This window comes from Macrotis lagotis, chromosome 2 (genome assembly GCF_037893015.1).
Source record: "Macrotis lagotis isolate mMagLag1 chromosome 2, bilby.v1.9.chrom.fasta, whole genome shotgun sequence".
Lineage (NCBI taxonomy): Eukaryota > Metazoa > Chordata > Mammalia > Peramelemorphia > Peramelidae > Macrotis > Macrotis lagotis.
The window spans coordinates 328,918,420-328,939,329 of NC_133659.1; the positions used below are offsets into that span (position 1 = coordinate 328,918,420).

Sequence of the window (20,910 nt, forward strand, 5' to 3'; positions counted from 1 at the left end):
CCTAATCACAGAAGTTTAGATTTAGATGTGGGGGGAACCCTGAGGGTAATTGATACAAATCCCTCTTTTTTATTGATCAGAAAATGGAGTCTGTGACTTGCCCAAAGTCACACATGTAGAAGCATCAGAAGCAGAATTTGAATCCAGGTTCTGTAACCATAGGGTAAATTTTCTTTCCATCCTATCATATTTCATCCAGGCTCACATTGTATACTGAAAATTAAAGGTTCTTATTTATTTTTTATTTTTTAGGATTTTGCAAGGCAAATGGGGTTAAGTGGCTTGCCCGAGGCCACACGGCTAGGTAATTATTAAGTGTCTGAGGTCGGATTTGAACCCAGGTCCTCCTGACTCCAAGGCCAGTGCTCTATTCACTGTGCCACCTAGCCGCCCTATTTCATATATTTTTAAAAACCATCTCTGTCTTGGGTGTTAGGAGACATATTTAAGTTCCTGTTCCTCCCAGAGCTTGGACAGCAAAAGAAATAATAAGGAACCAATGTTACATGCTAAGTGAATTAGAGAGGGGGAGAAGTCAGAAGATTGTATGAGTCCCAAAAGACAAGGACTGTAGTGATAGGAAAGCAGAGAATGATCTCAGGAGGAGGTAAATTTTGCTTTGGCCCTTAGATGGATAGGATCTCTTTTAAAAACATTTACTGGGGCAGCTAGGTGGCACAGTGGATAGAGCACTGGCCTTGGAGTCAGGAGTACCTGGGTTCAAATCCGGCCTCAGACACTTAATAGTGACCTAGCCCTGTGGCCTCGGGCAAGCCACTTAACCCTATTGCCTTGCAAAAACAAAATAAAAATTAAAACAATTTATTAATATTTAAAATATTATTTTCACTTCCAAATATGCCCACCCCCTTCTCTCTCTCTCTCTTTTTTTTTTTAGTTTTTGCAAGGCAATGGGGTTAAGTGGCTTGCCCAAGGCCACACGGCTAGGTCATTATTAAGTGTCTGAGGCCGCATTTGAACTCAGGTCCTCCTGACTCCAGGGCCGGTGCTCTATCCACTGTGCCACCTAGATGCCCCCCCTTCCCTCTTCAGAGCAATATCCCTTATATAATTTTTTTAAAAAGAGAAGGAAAAACAGATTAGAAAAGTAATGCATCAGTTCTATCTGTATGCATAACAGTCACATCAGATAGGGAAAAGTTCAACAAGTGAAGGTGGGAGAAAGAACATTTCAGGAATAGAGATGTTGTGAAGTTCATATAAAACTCTTAGGCTATCACATAGTAGGTGCTGTATAAATGAAAGCTAATAATTAATTTATTGATTATCCTAATGGGATGGAGCCAAGGGAGTATGGATGCTCCAGTGCCAATCTAGTCTCATTAATGGAGAAACAATTCAAAAGTGCCAGCCTTTGCACATGGTGCCATTTTAGATCAAAGGTAGAATGCTCTTGAGGCACCTTTTCTTCCCTCTCCCACAAGTAAAGCCATTTGCTAAGTCCAAGGGGGTATGTTAAACTAAGTTGGCCTTGGTTGTGGGAATGTTCCAAGAGTCACAGGCTTTGAACTGTAAGGCATTGCAGGGGGCATCAAGTGATAGATTCACCGATTTTCTGATTTGGAAGGAATCTCAGTGATCATCAAATTCAACCCACACCTCAAAGATATCCTGACAATAGGTCTCCTTGTAAGTGGGTATCTACCATCTTCCTGAAGACCTCCAATGGTTTTTGGCTTCCATTTTGGAATGACACTAATAGCTAAAAATTTGCTGCCAAGTATTAAGTCTAAATTGATAATTTCCATCCACTGTTTGTGGTTTTGACCTTCTGGATCAAACAGAATAAATCAAATCCCTCATCAAGTATCCTTCAGATACGTTGACTGACTGCATGAATAGAAAACATTTATTGGCAGCTTATGAAGTGTCAAATATGGTGCCACATGTTGAGTAGATAAAGATAAAAGTGAGATGTCCAGCACCCTTGGTTGCCCTTGGTCTGCTAGGGGAGGTTGGTTTTGGTCCCTGGGGCTCTTCCTTAGGCCTTCTGGGCCTACCCCACAAGGAAGAGAACAAGATCCTAGAGACTCATTCTTAGCCTTAATGCTAGTCTTGCCCTTGCCCTTGAATCTTTCTTTTTTGTTTTTTTGCAAAGCAATGGGGTTAAGTGACTTGCCCAAGGTCACACAGCTAGGCAATTCTTAATTGTCTGAGGGCAGATTTGAACTCAGTCTTCCTGACTCCAGGGCAGAGGCTCTATCCACTGTGCCACCTAGCTGCCCCACCCTTGAACCTTTTAAGAAAGAAGTGATTTGCCGCCCCCCCCCCATCCTATAACTAATAAATATCTAAGAAAGTAATCAAGCTTGGGTCTTCCTGACTCCAAGTTCAGTGCTGTCTACTATGCCATTCTTCCTCCTGAGCAGGAACAGGGACCTTGGGAATGGATAGAAGTCTAGGCTAAGCATTCTAGGAGGATCAAGTGAGCAAGGTTGGCTTATTTTGTACATATTTAGAGAGGGAAAAAAATCTTTGAATAAGGAGAGGGGATGAGCCAGGAGCATGCTGGAGGGAGAGGGGATCAGAAAAAAGCCTGGAATAAATGACCAAGACTCATAGGGAGTTGGCAGAGGAATTTTAATGAGAGTTTCTTAGTATTGATCCATGGGAGATATAGCCAGTATGGGAAAGGCAGACAGAGGGAGCTGCTTTGCTCTTAATACCCAAGGACACACTATAATTTATCAGTGTCTGCCCAAAGCTGAGCAAGCCTCCCCTTAACCCCTTCCCTCCTTGCCAGCCCCAGGCTGAATGGTCCTCAGCTTTCTGGATTGTCTAATTCCATCTCCCTTGTATTGGAGGTCAGAGAATCATAGATTGTTTCAAATGGAAGGTTCCTTATAGTCCAACTCTATACCTTTATTTTTTTTAATGAGGAAACAGGATCAAAGAAGAGAAGGGTCTAGTCTGAGTTCCCACAGAAAGTAAGTAGCTGACCCAGTTCATGACATTTTTCATTTCAGTCTATTGCCTCAATTCCTTTTCTTTACTCTTCTTCCATTATCCCCCAGCAAGAGCATTCCTTTCAGGTAGAGTGCCATCCTCCTTCTCTCTTCTCCATGCAATGTCTGCCTGGCATGATTTTCTTCTTTTGCTCTATCCATCCAAGTCTTCCTCATCCTTCTAGGCTCAACTTAAGTCCCATCTCCAGGAAAAAAATTTCCTCCACCATTTCAATTGGAGATACTCTCTTCTGGCCCTGCCCTAGGGATCCTTCAACTTTTCTGTGCATCATAAACCTCTTGGGCACTCTAGTAAAGTCTATGGGTCCTTTCTCAGAGTAATGTTTTTAAATGCATCAAATAACATACATAGAATAACATACTGAACATAGCCCATTATATTGAAATACAGTTCTTGATATATTAAAAAAATAGTTCACAGATGCCAGCTTAAAAACCCCTTACCAAAACACTTAAATTTTTTTGACTCATCTTTTGTTTTTACATCAGCTACATTTCCCACTGTATCTCTTTATTCCCAGAAAGCCATCTCTTATAATAAAGATAAAAAAGAAAAAACCCCAGTTCATTAAAAACCAATATATTGAAAACAAATATGACATATTAAGCAATGTCCACCCTCTTGATCTTTCATTTTTACAAAAACGAGGTGAGAGAGGGGAGTGGGGAAGTGCTTTCTCATAGCTCTTCTCTTAGGACTAAATTTGCTCATTATAATCTCACACCATTTAGTTTTAGTTGTTTTGCTGCTGTCACTTGTTCCATTTATGTGGTTGTAAGCATTGTATATATTGTTTTTTGGCTTTACTTAACTTTGTATCAGTTCACATGTCTTTTCATCCAAAAAACAATAATATTCCTTTACGTTCTTGTGAGATATCTTGTTTATTTTTTGCTCAGCTGAGGAGCATTGCCTTTGTTTCCAATCTTTTTCCTACCCCCAAAAGTGCTATAAGAATTGTTGAGATCTTTCTTTTTTGTTATAGACCTTCTTGCTTAGCAGTGAGCTCTCTGGGTCAAAGGTATGGCCATTTTAGTCATTATCTTTTATTTTTTTTTTAGGTTTTTGCAAGGCAGATGGGGTTAAGTGGCTTGCCCAAGGCCACACAGCTAGGTAATTATTAAGTGTCTGAGACCGGATTTGAACCCAGGTACTCCTGACTCCAGGGCCAGTGCTTTATCCACTGCGCCACCTAGCCACTCCTAGTAATTATCTTTTGCAAGAAATGTTCATCAAACTCTTGGGAGTCTAAAGTCACCAGCTGAGAGATTGCAGAGTAATAGTTTTTAATTTATATAATAATTGCTTAATAATTATTGGATGAATTTTTGGTGGGGGGAGGGGGAGTAGAACTGTTAACATCCAAACATTCTGTGATATGAGCATCCAAAGTGAGTATTGGAGTGTGGCTTAGTAGTAATAAGGCTTCCACTGAATTCCATCAAGCTGTTGTGATTGAAGGTTGTTTTGTGCTTCTAATATAACATTTGGCCCAGAATATTTTTTCTAGTCATGGAATATATTAATGTTGAACACCTACTTATCCTTTGTCTGTTATTGATACTAACACATCATTTTGATAGTGATAAGCTGACTAAAGTCAGAGTTAGTGGAAAGACCCCAGATGTTGAACTGGAGAGCCAAGGTTCAAATCCTATTTTTGCTACCTGCTACCAATATGACTTGGGGAAAGTATTTTCCTTTTTCTTGACTACATTTGTAAAATGGAGAGGTTAGACTAGAGACGATCTCTAAAACTCCTTCAAACTTTAAATGTATGAACTCATTTTTCTAAGGTAGTCCAATAAAGAATTACAAAGAAAACCTAGACTTTCAGTGACTCCTTTGGAATGTATCATAGTCTTTTTAGGCAAGTCACTGTCCTGAAATTCTTATGTACAGAGACGGTCTTCTGTATATAAAATGAAAACAGGGTTTTATATCACAAAGGAGATGGAGGTGTTCTTCTATTGCAAATTCACCATTTAGTTTATTATAAGTAAAAAAATCCCAAACTTAACAAATATGAGTATGATAGGAGCACTATCCCAACACCTATTCACAGGTTAGGCTAGGGTTTTTTTTTTTTTTAGGTTTTTTTCAAGGCAGTGGGGTTAAGTGGCTTGCCCAAGGCCACACAGCTAGGTAATTATTAAGTGTCTGAGGCTGGATTTGAACTCAGGTACTACTGACTCCAGGGCCAGTGCTCTATCCACTGCACCACCTAGCCACCCCAGTTAGTTTTTTCTTGTCTGAAACTATCCCTTTCATAATTTCATATTATTCAGTTAAGTTCAATTATGTTCATAGGTTGTGATTTTTCAGTCATTCATAAGTTGATGGGTGCTCTCTCTCCTCCCATCACTATCATCATCATCATCAAATAGCATTTATATAATACTTTATAGTCTGCAAAGTACATACACATATGTATTATTTCATGTAATTCTCACAATGAACATGGGAGGTAGGTGCTATTATTAGTCTCATTTTACATATGAGGAAACTGAGACTGAGAAAGGTTCAGTGACTTGAATTGCCCAGACTGGCACATCTACTAAGTGTGTGTGGCAGGATCTGAATGCAGATCTTTTGATACTGCTCTCTCTCTTCTCTTCCTCCTCCCCTCCTCCTCCTCCCCTCCTCCTCCTTTTCCTTCTTCTCTTCCTCCTCTTTCTCCTCCATCTTCATCATGATCATCTTCTCTCTCCCCCATCTCTCTCTGTCTTTGTCTCCTCCCCTCTACTCCTTACTGCACCCCCACTGTTGGAAACTAGACTAGCTAACTTTTAAAAAAATTATATATTTTATTTATTTTTTAAGTACATGAAATGTTAGTTTTCAACAATCATTTATTTGTGAGCTTTTGAATTTTACATTTTCTCTTTCCCTTCCTTCCCTACTCCTTCCCACTGACAGAGAGTATATCCAACATAGGTCATATAATTATGCTAAATCTAGATCCATGTCAGCTATGTTGTAAGAGAAGAATCAAATCAAAACAGAGAAAAGACACTTAGTTAATTTCTTTGATTAAATAGCTAAGGGACTCAGCACACAGAATTTTGGATTTAAAATTGGGATGAACTAAATCCAAACTCTGCCTCAGGTAATTGCTAGTTGTGTGATCCTGGGTAAGTCACTTCTGACTGCCTCAGTTTCTTCATGCATAAAATGAAGATGATAATACTATCTTCCTCTTAGGATTGTTGTGAAGATTGGTTGATATAAAATATATTAAATACTTTGCAAACCTTAAAACTATATAAAATGATTTCTATTATTATTACTATTATTCTAATATTTTCTATTTTGGTGTTTAGTTGGGTTTTTAAATTTGTTGTTTTTTTAGTCTCAATTAATTGAGCTGTTATATTCCCTTTTTTGCTACTCAAAGTGTTTGGGGATATACATATTCTCCTCAGGATTTTTTTGGTCATGTTCTCCCTATTTTGTTTTATCTTTTTAAAAATCACTTTCTTTGATGAAATTATCTATTGTATCTCTGATTTGTTCTTTGCATCACCATTTCTTTAGGTAGGATTAGGTTGTTTAGCTTCTAATTAATTTTTTAAAGCTTTATTCAAAGATCCTTTATTGAATTTTTTTTATTGCATCATACTAAGGTAAAGGAGGTCTTTAATGTTTCCATTTTCTGTATTTTTATGAGGTTTTCATTCTCCACTACATGGATTTTTATTTTGTTTGGACATGTGCCAATATCATTCAGTAATCACCAGAGATCTGTCATATCTTACTTTCCTAAAATTCTTTTCAGGTTCATCCTCCTATGTTAGAGTTTACTTGCTGATTTCTAAGCACTCCCTAAATCTCTTCTCCCACTTATTCTTTCCTCTTTCATTTCCTTCCTATTTTTTGAATTGCATGTATTTCTACACCAAACTCTCTGTGTATATGTGTTTGTGTGTGCTTTAATGTTTGTGTTCCACTTTCCTTTAATCAGTTCAGATGAAAGTGATATCCTCTTCCCCAGGCCTCCCTCCTTGCTTTTATAGCTTTCTTCTTGTGTAGTCTATATGAGATCCCTTCCTTCCACTTTTTTTTTTTTGCAAGGCAAACGGGGTTAAGTGGCTTGCCCAAGGCCACACAGCTAGGTAATTATTAAGTGTCTGAGGTTGGATTTGAACTCAGGACCTCCTGACTCCAGGGCTGGTGGTCTATCCACTGCACCACCTAGCTGTCCCCCTACCACTTTCTTATCTACTCCCATGCCCTTTGTTATTTTGACATCTTCTTCTCTTCCAATGGAATTTAAACATTTCATCCTTGTGTAGTCCCTTTCCATTGCTCAAATTTTTATGTTTCTCTTGATAACTGTATTTGAATTTCAGAATTTCTACAGAGCTCTGTTTTTTTCATCAGTAATACTTGGGACTCCTCTATCTCATTGCACCCTCCTCCTACCCCCCAAACCATGGAATTTCCTCCATAAAAGTTATTCTTCGCTGTAAGTTCTTATATTTTTTTCCTTTTGGAATATTCTATTCCAATATCTCCTCTCCTTTATGTGTTAGTTGTCAAGTTAGTTGGCTATGGCTTCTTGATGCTGGAATTCTTTCTTTCCAACCATTCCCAGCACATTTAACCGCCAAACTCTGGATTTTTAATTCAGAAAATTTCATTTTGGAGTCTCAAGTTATCAGCATATTCTTTCTATTTTTACTTTGCCCTCTTATTATAATAGATTTTGGCAATTTTAATTCATGATATGAAATATGCTATCCAATTTCTTTTTTTTGGGGGGGATGGTGGTGTTTTTTTAGTTAGTCCAGTGATTTTCACATTTTGTCACCTTGATCTATTTTCTAGGTTAGGTGTTTTCAATAGTAGATATATTACATTTTTTCTTACAGTTTTCAGTTTTATCATTTTTGTTCCAGTATTTGGTTTCTTATAAAATCATTAGTTTGTTTGATTCATTCTAATTTTCAGGATATCTGTAACTTGGGTCAGGTTTTTCATCAATATAAAATAGATTATTTTCTTACTAAATATTTCCTCTAACATTTCATTTTGCTTCCAGTATTATTTTAGAAGCTTTGTTTCATTTCTTTTAGGAATTCCATTGGTCAACCTGTGGGTTTCTGTGGAGGCTATGCTTATAAATATTGTGGAGTTTTCTTCCTCTTCTGGGATTATGTTGGGCATCCCATGGGTCATAAAATTTCTTTATCACCAGTCATCTTCTTTTGTTTACTCATTTTTCCAGTCTTACCTTACTGCCTGAATTGAGATTTAGGTCAAAGCCAGACTTAGTACTCTTCTGGAGTAAATGGTGGGATTTTGTTTGGTCCTTATCTATGCAATCTGGGGTTCTGTTATTGCTTCCTAGAACCTTAGAGGTTTTTTCCCCTTAATTCTCAATTAAGTCTGACCACTGACCTCCTGGTTTGAGCTTTGTGGGCTCCCAACCCTTTCTTGGGTCTGGGAAACAACTGTAGACTTTCCACTGTTTGGGTCATCCTTTGTAATTGAAGAGGACTATGGTAACATATAGGTGATGACATGACTTGCACAATTATGTTTATTTTATGGTGAGGGGAGTGTTGTGCAAAGACATCCATCTTACTTCTCACCAGAACTGTTTCACCCCTTGGAACTCCAGTAGATAGTCATTGACTCTGTCCCTTGTTGGCACTCTGAAAAACTTTGGTGAGAATGACAGGTTCATTCCTTGGTCCCATTGTATATTTTCTCAGCCCAACTCTCTCCTAACATTGGAAGACTTCTTTTGGGGGGGGATGTGTCAATCTGCATCAAGAAAAATCACTCATTGTAGTTTTTCCTTAGATTTCCCAATTACCACATGATCTGGAGTTCTTTGAACTTTGTTAGAGTAATGTGAAAAAGCTTGGGATTGTCTTACATACTATATAATTTTTCTATCTCTAATATCTTATTTTTTCCTCAAGGAAATGATTTTTTCTCTGAACACATTCAATTTTGCTCAATGTATAGCATGGAAACAATGTAAAGATTATCAGACTGCCTTCTGTGGGGGTTGGGGGGAGGGAAGGGAGGGCAGGGGAAAAATTTTAAAATTCAAAACTTTACAAAAATGATAAGTAGAACAACTATTGTTTATAATGGGTAAACAAATAAAATATTTATTTAAAAAATAACAACAAAAAAGAAAAAGCTGGGGATTTCTGTTTCTTCTCACTCCCTCATCTTTGCTGGTTTTTCTAATCTGTTTGGAAGTAAATTAACTCAGATCCAGAGAAGGAAAGGAACTGTTTGCAGGTCATATAAGTGAGGAGTGGATGAGGTACAACTAGAACTCGTCTTTCTAGTCCAATTCCAGTACTTTTGCAGAACAATATCCATCCTTCCACATATTATATAAACCATGGAGGCCCTTGAATGGAAGTGAGTTGGGTTCTGGACAGTTTGTGGAACTCAATCACAAGATCCCTTACTGCCCTAACTTCTCTTAAAACAGACACATTTGAAAATCTTGTGGGACTCTTGAAAGCATAATTCTCATTAAATTTCTCATCTTTCTATCTAGCTCAGTCTTGCTAGTGAGCTCCAGCCTATCAGACCCTAGCATGAAAAAAATCAGGTTGGGCTGAAATCCTGGGAATCCCCAAGGAAAAAAAATATTAAAAATTGATTACCTAACCCAAAGTTGCTTTATTTTGTTTCATCTGTGAAATAATATACCCATCCCACCTTTTTAGCATGATGTTATGGAAGAAGAACTAGATCCGGAGTCAACAGACTTGGATTCCAGTTCTGGTCCTGCTGTTTATTCACTAAAGTGATGGTGGATAAGTCCTACCCCTTCTCCAGACTTTAATTTCCTCCTTTATAAAATGAGGCTTATAAACTAGATGTTCTACGTCTCAATCAGTTCCAGGTCCCTTGAGCCTCTAAACCCACATTTTCTGTGTATGAGCCAGTCTTCTTTCCATTATACTAAATTGTCTTTGTCTGCACAGAGCCTGTTCAGAGAAAAGGCGGTCAATTAGAACTGAAAGAGTAACCAGAGCGGGCTGATAGGTGCTGGGTCTGGAATTAGGAAAACTTGAGTTCAGATGTTCAAAGTGAACCTCTGACACTAACTGTGTGACTCTGGGCAAGTCACTTTATTCCTTTTTCCTTGATTTCCTCATCTGCAAAAGGAGCTGGAGAAGGAAATGGCAAAATACTTCAGTATCTTTGCCAAGAAAATTCCAAAATGGGTCACAAAGAGTTGGGCATGACTGAAACCATTGAACAACAACAAAGTAGTCAGAGAAACTCCCTTGAGCAGATAAAACTTAGGGTCTCAGGTTTTTCAACTTCAGTAAGTTTCTAAGGGCCCTTTCAAAGCTCACATGAGAAGTATGTTTTAAGATTTTAGGAATGTATGACTTCATCACTGCATTTATTAATTCAGATTGCCATCTCCCTTCACTTTAGGAGTTGTGGTTAAAAAAAAATTTATGTCCCTGAGCCAGAATCTCTGGTGAGGAACCTCTCTGAAGTAGGCTGTTCCTTAGACATAGAGTCTGTTACTGGATCTGACAGTTCATGCCCAATTGTCATTGCCATTAAGACTCTAGGGTCAGGGGGGGGCAGCTAGGTGGCACAATGGATAGAGCACCAGCCCTGGAGCCAGGATGGATCTGAGTTCAAATTCAGCCTCAGATGTTTAATGATAACCTAATTGCATGGCATTGGACAAGTAACTTAACCCCATTCACTTAAAAAAAATAAAATTAGAAATTTTCTTTTGTTTTTTAGGTTTTTGCAAGGCAAATGGGGTTAATTAAGTGGCTTGCCCAAGGCCACATAGCTAGGTAATTATTAAGTGTCTGAGACCAGATTTGAACCCAGGTACTCCTGACTCCAAGGCCAGTGCTTTATCCACTATGCCACCTAGCCGCCCGGAAATTTTTTCTTTTTAAAAAGACTCTAGGGGCAGTCTTAGGGCATGATGAAGAATGGAAGGATGGCTGAGGAGAATGCATGAGAATAGACATGAGAAGCATCTTGGTCTAGTGGACAAAAAGCTTTTGTGGGAATTACATGTCCTACCTAGGCCATATACTGACTGTGTGCCCACAGTCAAGTCACTTAAACTCTCAGTGCCCTAAGCAACTGTCTAAGATTATAAGGTACAGACTAGGGGCTGGTCTATATTGATACAGGAAGTTCCTCTCTGGGTCTCCCAATACAGATGAAATTACAAGTCTAGATAAGAACAAAATCACATGCATGTATTGGGACCAGTTTCCTGGAAGACTAGGAAAGTAGTTTAGCTCCAAATTTCTATGCATGTCAGGAAGAAACTTCCAAATAGTTCTATGGACTTTCCCTCTCCCTTTCCCCTTTTTCAACTTCCTTTTCCTTTGCTTTGCTCCCCTCCCCCCTCCCCTCCCCTCTGCTCCCCTCCTTTCCCCTCCCACTCCCTTCTCCTCTCCTCCTCCCTTCTCATCTCATCATCTAGATGTCTTTTCTCATAGCTCCCTCTTCTCTCCTCTTCTTTCTTCCTCCTTCCCCTCAACATTGACATAGTACTTGGGCTGTTCCTTGAATTCTCCATATGTTAGTTCCATTTGTATTTTTTTGTCAAAACATTCTACTCCAGCCTCCTGTGTGCTCTTTGGAGCCCCTGCTTGCCAAATGTATCAGAAGTCAGGTCTTTGACAGTTAGGGATTGTTTTGTCCTCTCTCTTTTGTTCTCTACAATGCCAATACATTGCAGGAACTTCATAAATACTTGTTCATTCTTTGAGATGGATTTGGATATACCACTAATGAATTATTTGGCATGTATTTTATAGTGAGTTTCTATTTGCAGTTCCCAACAATAGAATGTAAGCTCCTTGAGGGCAGAGATTTTTCATTTTTTTTTCTTTGTAACCGAGCACTTGTTATAGTTTCTGGACATTTAGTAGACATTTGTTAGATAGAGGATTGATTGAGAAATTATAATATGCCAGGGACTAGTTCCCTGCCCTTAAGGAGCTAGCAGTCTAATTGGGAAAACTGATACAAAAAAAAAAGAATTGGAAAGGGGACAGGAGAGGGATGGCCAGTGGAACCTTGGACAGAGGTACCCAGAAAGTGAGTCCAAGCAGGATAGGGCCATCAGACTCCAGGGGAGGGTAGGGGTAAAATTCAGGGGGTAGAGATAGAGGTAGTAGGTTGAGTCTAGAAGAGATCAGATGGTGGCATTAATTAATGCTTACTGATTGATTGATTGAAGTTAGACCTTGTGCTCTTCTCCCCCTCCACAAAGATACTTTATGTATATATTTGAATTGAATTTTCTATGTATCAGCCATTTCATTTAATAGAATGAAGCTAAGGATGGAACCTATTTCATTCTTGTATTGTTATCTCCAGTAATTAATAAAATAATAATAATAATAGCATTAATTGATACTTCAAAGTTAACAAAAACACTTTACAAATATCTCATTGATCATCGCAACTCTGGGAGATAGGTGCTGTTACTGTCTTCACTTTACAGAAGAAGAAACTGAGAGAGGTCAAGCGACTTTTCCAAGATCATCCTTCCCTTTTATCAGGGGGAAAAGAAGGGAAGGGAAGGACAGAAAAGAAGAAACAGATTGAAAGACATCACTTAGCTGGTAAATATTTGAAGAAGGATTTGAACTCAGGTCTTCCTGACCCAAAGTCTAGAAATCTATCTGCCATGCTACCTAGCTGGTGCTTGATTGTCCTTTTTGGATCGAGTTGAAGTAAAAAAATAGCATCTGTGGTATTCTGTGACACACAACCAAATACATGATACATTTACATACATGTTCTGACCTAACATTGTACTCAATGTTTAGACTCCTAGATGGCATGTTGGGTAGATAGAGACTTGGAGTCAAGAAGACCTGAATTCATATCTTTCCCCAGACCCTTACTAGATGGGTGATGATATTTTTCAGTCTGTTTCTTCATCTGTAAAATGGGGATAATTTTAGTGTGGGTTATTGTAAGGACTGAATATGATGGCAGGTGATTTGCAAACTTTTATAATACTAGATAAGTTATTAGTTATTATTATTATGTCTGGAAACAGGGATACAGAGATTTAGCTCTGGGGGCAGGGGCAGAGGGACTCTCAAAACTTAGGGATTATGTTCCCTTCATTGAAACAGGACATCAAAACCTCTTAAAATTAAGGACCAGGTGAGACCTTAGCCATTAATTACCTTATTTTATAGATGAAGAAAACTGAGATCCAGAGAAGATAAGCAGTGTCCTGAGACCTCATAGACTATCCACATTCCTTCCTATTACAGAAGAGTAAAGAGGATGGAGAGGAAGGTATTCATCTATATCTATGTCTATTTGTGGACATATATGTAAATTGGAGGAGGACTGGGAAGTGTTCTGTGTGTCTCTGGAGGCTTTGCAGGCTGGCCTGAAGATGCTTCTCTCCCAAGTCTGGGCATCACAGGAGGGAGTGGTTGGCAAACCACCAGATTTCTCAGGCGGCTGTTTGGAAGACGATCCAAATGGATGCTCCTTGTTAGTTAGGTCTAGACGCCTGCCGAGACAGCCGCCTCTCCCCCAGATGCTTCTAGTATTTCTGCTCTGGCAAGGTCACGGAGACTACGAGATGGCCTCTCTCTTTCCAGAAAATGTGGACTCTTTTTACATTCTCCCAGCCAAAAAGCACTAGGGTCAGGAAATGAATGAATTTATGATCAGATCTGTTACCTACCTCTTGAGAAGAAGGCCGAACCAGAGGTGGAAAAGTGAGAGAGCTGGACTTGAAGTTAAGAGTATACCAGGTGGAATCCTTTTTTAGATGCTCACTACCTGGGGGACCCTGGGAAAGGTCTTCTGTCTGCCTGTTTCCTCATCTGCAAAATGAGGATGATAATAGCACCTATTTTGTAAGATTGTGTGAGGATAAAATGAGATATTTGTAAAGTGAAAATTCACACATATGCATATGTGCATGTACGTAGCAACATGTTTACTTGTGCATACATGGCCATGGACAGTATACATGTGTGTGTATATTGCCACATCTAGATAAAGATGTGTATATAGGAACACATACATGCCTATATACAAAACAGAGTTGGGTATATTTGCATGGGTGTATATATGTCTGTATGTGTATGTATGCATGTTCACATACACACATATGTAAATATGAAGGCAGATTGGGTTAGTTGTGGCTCTACTGTTAACATTGTGACATTGGTTAAATCATTGCACCTTTTGGGACCTAAGTTTCCCTACCTTTAAAAACAGAACCTTTGAGTTGGATGGCATTTCTCTTATCTATCACTGACATTTCATGATCTCAAGTTCAAAGACTGGATGGTCTTTGAGCCTTGGGATCCAGATCCTAAAAGCAGGGAGAGAGCTGGGTCATCAGAAAGCTTGGACATGGGCAAATGATGACCTGGACCTCATTCATAGAGACAAAATCAGCATCAAGTTAGAGCTGAGTTTGCTTATTCAATTATATTGGCCCTTCATTCTCAAAGAAGACCACAATATCAGACAGGTGATGCTATGACAAGCACAAGAGTGGATTTTAATGATCTGAGATTATCCAGTGTCACCAACTTCACTTTCTCCTCCAGAGTCATCTGAGTTCAGTGGCCAGAGATGAATCAAGATAACTGGTGTTGGTCCTGGATGTGAGACAATCAGAATTAAGTGACTTGCCTAAGATGACACAGCTAATAAATGACTGAGGCTGGATTTGAATTCCTGTCCTCCTGACTCTAAGGCCAGTGCTCTATTCATAGAGCCAGCTAGTTGCCCTTCCTTGTTTTTTCAGGAATACAAGGAACATCTTCATCTGGACTTAAGGGTCTGGGACTGAATAGGTTCTCCGGTCTCTATTTTTCTTGCACCAAGATTTTTTTGTTCTTTTTCTTTTGTCCTGAGGTCAACTCTGTTAGGAGATAGGTCACCACTCTCAGAGAAGATCACCTTTTATCTTAAGAATGAACTTGGTTCTCTCTTAGACACAGATTCTTCTTATTTACTGGGCCTGTTCTGTAGAGAAAAATGCCATCTGTAGGCTGGGGCCATGACCAATCATCCCAGGGACTTTGCGGTAGGGTCACTTCCTAGTTTAAATTTATCAATAACTTACTAAATGTCTATTATGGGAGAGATGGCCTATGGCGTAATGGAGAGGTTCAAAGTTTTCATTCTCAGGACCCTATTACACTATTAAACTGAAGAATCCCAAATGGGTTTTGAATATTGGATTAAATCTATTGATATCTACCAAGTTAGAAATTAAGACTGATCAAATTTAAAAATATTTATTAATTTAATTAAAAATAACAATAAAGCCATTACATGTTAACATAAGTAACATTTTTATGAAAAATAACTATTTTTCCAAAAGAAAAAATTTAGTGAGAAGTGTGGCATTGAATTATATATATGTTTTTTGCAAATCTCTTTAATGTTTGACTTAAGAGAAAACAGCCAGATTCTTCTTTCTGCTTCTGCATTACATCTATTGTGATATGTTGTTTTGGTTGAAGAAAATTTGACCTCACACAGATATGCAGTTGGAAAAAGAAAGAGTATTTTAAAAGGCAAATGACATCTTAGTGTGATTCTAAAAATAGTTTTTTTTAAGGGTCTTGGGGATTCCTGGGGATTCAAAGATCACACTCTGGAAACCAGTGGTATAGTATAGTGAATCAATAACTAATCTCAAAGCCAGAAAGACCCAGATTAAGTCTTCTCTCTGACAATGTGACCCTGGAGAAGGTACCAGACCTTACCTCCCCAGTGTGTTAGGCAATTCTTTAAGATTAGAAATGTCTGAGCATTTGTCATTGGGACAGGGAATCTCTTCACTGGATGTAATCTCAGCTCAGGACCAAAAGAAAGAAACATACTAAACAGCTGGGGTTTCAAAGATAGGTTGCCTATTTAGCACAAGGCAAATGGGGCATTGCCCTAGGGCTCTGACATTTTGGGGGCTGGGCTTTTCACCTTGTACCTGCAGTCCTCAGCAAGTGTACCTCATGTGTTCCTAGACTGTCTTGCTTTTGGGGATTTGTTGTGGTGTTACTTTTCTGTGGGTGATGTGTCTCCCTAACTCCTAGTTCAACTGCTATCCTCTCTACCATACTCTCTGCACCATATCTTGAACTGAGTCAGTTTTTTTTTTTGTCATCTCTTAGCTTTGCAAAGACAAAAGAAAAACTTCTCTTGCCTCCAAGAGGCTTCCATTTATCAAACTTGATAGGCAAGATGGTGGAGAAATAAAGTTCTGGATTTGGATCAGAAACAACTGAATTTGATTCTAGTCTCATTTACTAGGCAGATCATGGTCACTTGACCTTTATGTTCTGTTTCTTACCTGAAAAATGGGGAAGGGTTGAGCATCATGGTCTCTCAGGTCCCTTCTAGCTCCACAACTATGAATGGATGACCCTATGAACCTAGCCTGGTGCTCCCTAATTTCTGAGAAGGCTCAGTTCCTACTAGGTCACTGTGAGCTAACTTAATGATGTAGAGTAATCAGACCAGTCATCCACAACCTTATACAGATATGAGCTCGTAATTAGTTTACTTTCCTGGCATATGTTCTTCTCCATCCCTGACCAAATTCTATAGTCCAATGTGGTGAAAGACTATTACAAATTAACATAAATGTTGAGAGCTTGGGGAGGTTTGTAGCTCCCTCTGCCCCAAGAGATCCTGGGTATTACCCTTTAGCCTTGTAGAACCCATCCTGTGGATCAAAGAACTTGCTATTTTAGTTACTGTCTGGTCAGTTTTTCTTCCAACAAGATTTAATTCATTCTACACACAACTAATTTTCCCTTCCTGCTCTCTCCATCTTAGCTCTAGAGATTTAAATTTGTGAGAGAAAATGTCACCACAGGTTGGTATCTGCCTTGTCCTCATCCCCACTGCTCCTTCTACCCATCCACATATTATCTTAGGAGCCCACATGTGTTATGTGGCAAAGTATTCCAATCATATCTGGAATTCCAATCACATTTGGAATAGCATGTATGCCCAGTTCTGGTCTCTATATTTTAGTAGTCTACAAGCTCCATCTGAAGGATGATGTGCCTTGCCAAAAAACTGGTGGGTTCTTTAATTGTGTTAATGGAGTGATGGGAGAGGAGGAAAGCTTTTTACTGGTGCTGATGAAGTGGGGAATGGGCTGCCTTGGGATCAAATGAGATTTTGCTTTGCAAATATGAACTTTTGTTAAATCCAATCAAACAAGTCCCTTATCCTTGGTGTCTTCAAGCCAAATTAGAGAACTTGTTATTAGGGTTAATGTAAAGGGGATTCCTGCTTTAAGTTGGGGGTGGTCTAGCTTAGTCCTGAAGTCACTTCCAATTTGGAGACTATGTCTGGGACCACTTGATCCATGATCTTGGTCAGGTTGTGACTGGAGTCTTAGGTTCAATTCTTGGCCCTATATTTTAAGGATGGAAGTGTCAAATTGGGTCATGGCCCAAGGAGGGTGGCAAGGTGATGGTTATGGAAACTGTGTCAAGGGAAGACTAAGGCAGGGTGAGGGACTAGATGATCTTTCTTTAAGTATTTCAAAGATTTTCATCTACCTTGTCTATTATCTTGTAGGTATGTCATTATGGAGGCATTGGGTGCCCTTCCCCCTCCCCAATTAAAAGGTAAGCTCCTAGAGGGCCTTCTGTCCCCCTGTAACTCCACTCTTGGTACATCTTGCTACAGTGCCTGGAATAGCAAAAGTGATGAATCAATGTTTATTGATAGATTGATTGGAGTAGGAGACTTGTTCTGTGTAAGTCCTGAGAGAATAATAAGGAGCAATGGGTGGTTACTGAGAAGTGATTTTGTTGCTATAAAAGGAGGAACTTCATAATGCATAGAGTTAATATAAAAATTCCCCGTCAAATAATGAGCTCTGCATCACTGGAAGTGTCCAAGAAGAAACTGAGTAGCTGTCTGTCAGGGTCTTCCTGTATGTGATGGAAGATAAGATGATCTCTCACCTCCTTCTCAATTCTCTGATTTTGATTGTTCCATACTATTTGCAGGGCAAGAGACTGCATTCATTGGGAAAGAGGTTGAATAAAGCCACTTATTTGAGGACCGAGCTATTAAAAAAAATCTTTATTTCATGTACCAGGATTTTTTTTTTAAGTTTTCGGCTTTTTAAAATTTTTTTCTTTTAACAGTCTGAAAAAACCCCACAAAGTAAAGAAAATTGGAGGTTGGTTTCTTGAACTGGTCTGAGCTGGAATTCGAGCCATAACCCTCTCCAGTCCCAGTCCTTTATCCTTCCCCCAGCCCTTGAACCCCTCTTTTTTTTTTTGCACAGGAATGGCTTGCTCACTTTCTCTGGCTCCCTCTGCCTCTTTGCAAACTCCAGGTCCTCTGTGGGACTCAAGTTCTGTAAGGGACCCTTGGTGAATCAACCTTGGTTACTCTCCATCAGGGTCAGAGTATGGGATGCCATTTTCCACTATTGTTCATTGATTGGCTGCTTGGGTGTTTTTTGTGGGTTTTTTGTTTGTGTTCTTGTTTTTTGCTTTTCTCTTTAAGGTCTGGAGTCTGGGAGGGTGGGAGAAAAGATAGATTGAGATTCAGAAGGCATCTCATAGGTCCTGCCCAGACTGAGCAAAAGCAGTAAGATGCTCATTGACAGTCCTTTTTCTGTGTTGCTAGGGCCATGTTGCTCACTTGAATGCACACAGCAGGCTGCCCAGTGTATTTCCATGCTGGGGTGGGGGTTGGAAGGATAGAGAGGGAAATTCAGTCCTATCTTCCATGCTGAATTTTAGGCCCTCCCCAGCAGCCACAGGCTCCTTCTGAACTGAAGAGAACAGCAAGGAACTCAAGGTTTCTGACCTTTTTGGTGGCTGCCTGAGACACCCCAGGGCTCATAACTGGGCAACCAGAAAAGACTTCAGATTGGGCATGTGTCTGGAAAGGGATGAGGTTAGCTTTGACTCCTGAGGAAGAGTCAATGACTCAACCCACTGGAAAAACCTATCCTTGGACACTGAACCATTTATCATGGAGGTTTGGGGAGAGCTGATGAAGGCCTGTCCCATGGAAGTGAACTGCTCCATTCCTCTTTGGGTCAAGGAAGAGGACATTTCTAGCCCCTGGACATACAGCCCAAATGGGAGTTTGACCTTTATCCACTCCCCACCGGCCACATTGCCAATAGGAGGGCTCTCTTGGCTGGATGACATTCTCTCTCCTGCCCCTCAAGGCCTTCTGTCTATTCTTGATCCTGGTCATCACTGAAAGAGGGAAAATAGAATAAATAATGTTCAAAGGGACCCCTGGCACATATATTCCCTCTTTGCCAGAGCAGCAGCACAAATATGCCAAGACAGGTTGCTCACAGAGTGTACAACCAGGCTTTGACATGGATGAGGGTCAGGGAGAGGGGGAGCACAGTGAGGAGGTTTATGGGATCTGTGTGTGTGTGTGTGTGTGTGTGTGTGTGTGTGTGTGTGTGTGTGTGTGTGTGTGTGTTTGCGGTTGTGTATGTATGAGTGGGTGGAGCCCTTGACTTAGGGGGAGTTGATCATTGAGAGTATTATTGGCCAAGAGTCTGCCCATGGAAGTGGGTGGGGGATGAATGGGTACAGTGAGCCTGAGAATCCTAGGAAACCCAAGCTGGAAGAACCTCTAAAGCTCCTCCAGTCCCAACCTGCCCTGCCCCCTCCATTTGACAGAAGAGGAAACTGAGGCCAGGAAGGATCAAGTGACTTGTTCTAAGGTCTCACAGCAGGTTTGTGGTAGAACCAGAGGATGGGTCTCCATGTATGGAAGTATCTGTGAAGGCAGGAGTCAATAAGCATGGTGATGCATGCCTGTGTGTGTGTGTGTGTGTGTGTGTGTGTGTGTGTGTGTGTTTTATGGCTTCCATGAGTGTGAGTCAGTATTAATTGAACATGGGCATATGAAGCTAGATCATGAAGGGGGAAGGGGGAGAAGTTTGTTCATGGAGTGGGGAAGGAGAATGGATAATTGAGTCCAAACAGATGTGAGTCAGTGTGTGAATGTGAGCTTCCTTGGGATATGTAGTCTTGGTTCTTAGTTATACTCTCTTAGTAACAGGTTCTTCCTCTTAGAACAAAAAATTTTTTAATCTCATGGAAAACGCCATTTCCCCCTTCTCCACCAGTCAGACCTGTTCCTGGTCTTTTGTTGGTTTTTCTTATTCTTAAAAAATTTAAATTATTTCATTTAAATGGTTTTATTTTCTGTTTTTCTCTTTACATGTTCCCCGCTAATATTTAGATTTCCCTTCTTACCCCCCCTTTTTTCACAGTTTAAAGCTGCAAAACAGTTAAAATAAAAAATATGATCTGATTTCTCTTGCAAGGAAATCCACATATTATATTTACATGTATGTAGTTTGTAGTGTTTTTGGAGTAAAAAAAAAGTCACTTTATCCTTTTCTTTTCTTTTCTCTTTCTCTTTCTTTTTCTTTTTAAAGAAACCATTTGTCAAACTGTCATTGTGATCATTTACTTCCCTGGAGTTCCCTCCTCTCTGATCCCTAGGCCCCATGGTGTGGCAGCTACTCTTCACTAAGAACTGAAGAGTAGTTAGAAGCCTTGCGCCGGGGGGCCATTTGACCCCTGGGACTGGGGGGGGGGGAAGGGGTGGCAGTCTAACTGGGTAACTTTCACCCCTTTTCCCTCTGGGAATGGGAGAAAGTGGCTTTGTTTTCTAAGTCCTCAAGAGCAGTAGCCATCTTTCAAATTAGGCCCTGTTGGAGATCTGTCCAATGCAAATGGACCACCCCTTTTCCCTTTTCCCTCTTCCCCAACCACTATTGACTCTGAGCACAGCACTGTTTGGGAAAGGGCTCCCCATGGATTTCTGGGATTTTTGGGAATCCTGGAAAATCACAGGTAGTCCTTCTTATCCCTCTGGGGTCGAGGGGTTGCAGTGGTTCATCATTAAGCTCTGGGGATT

At 39.9% G+C, this 20,910-nt stretch overlaps 1 long non-coding RNA gene across 1 annotated transcript in view; it reads left to right on the top strand.

Moving 5' to 3' along the window:
• The window catches only part of LOC141515349 (uncharacterized), a 33,876-nt gene extending 15,914 nt beyond the window's left edge, over window positions 1-17,962 (top strand). Inside the window, exon 3 of the long non-coding RNA XR_012476307.1 lies at window positions 17,566-17,962. This is a non-coding gene — a long non-coding RNA (uncharacterized LOC141515349). The remainder of the gene's footprint in view (window positions 1-17,565) is intronic.
• The last annotated feature ends 2,948 nt before the right edge of the window (window positions 17,963-20,910 follow it).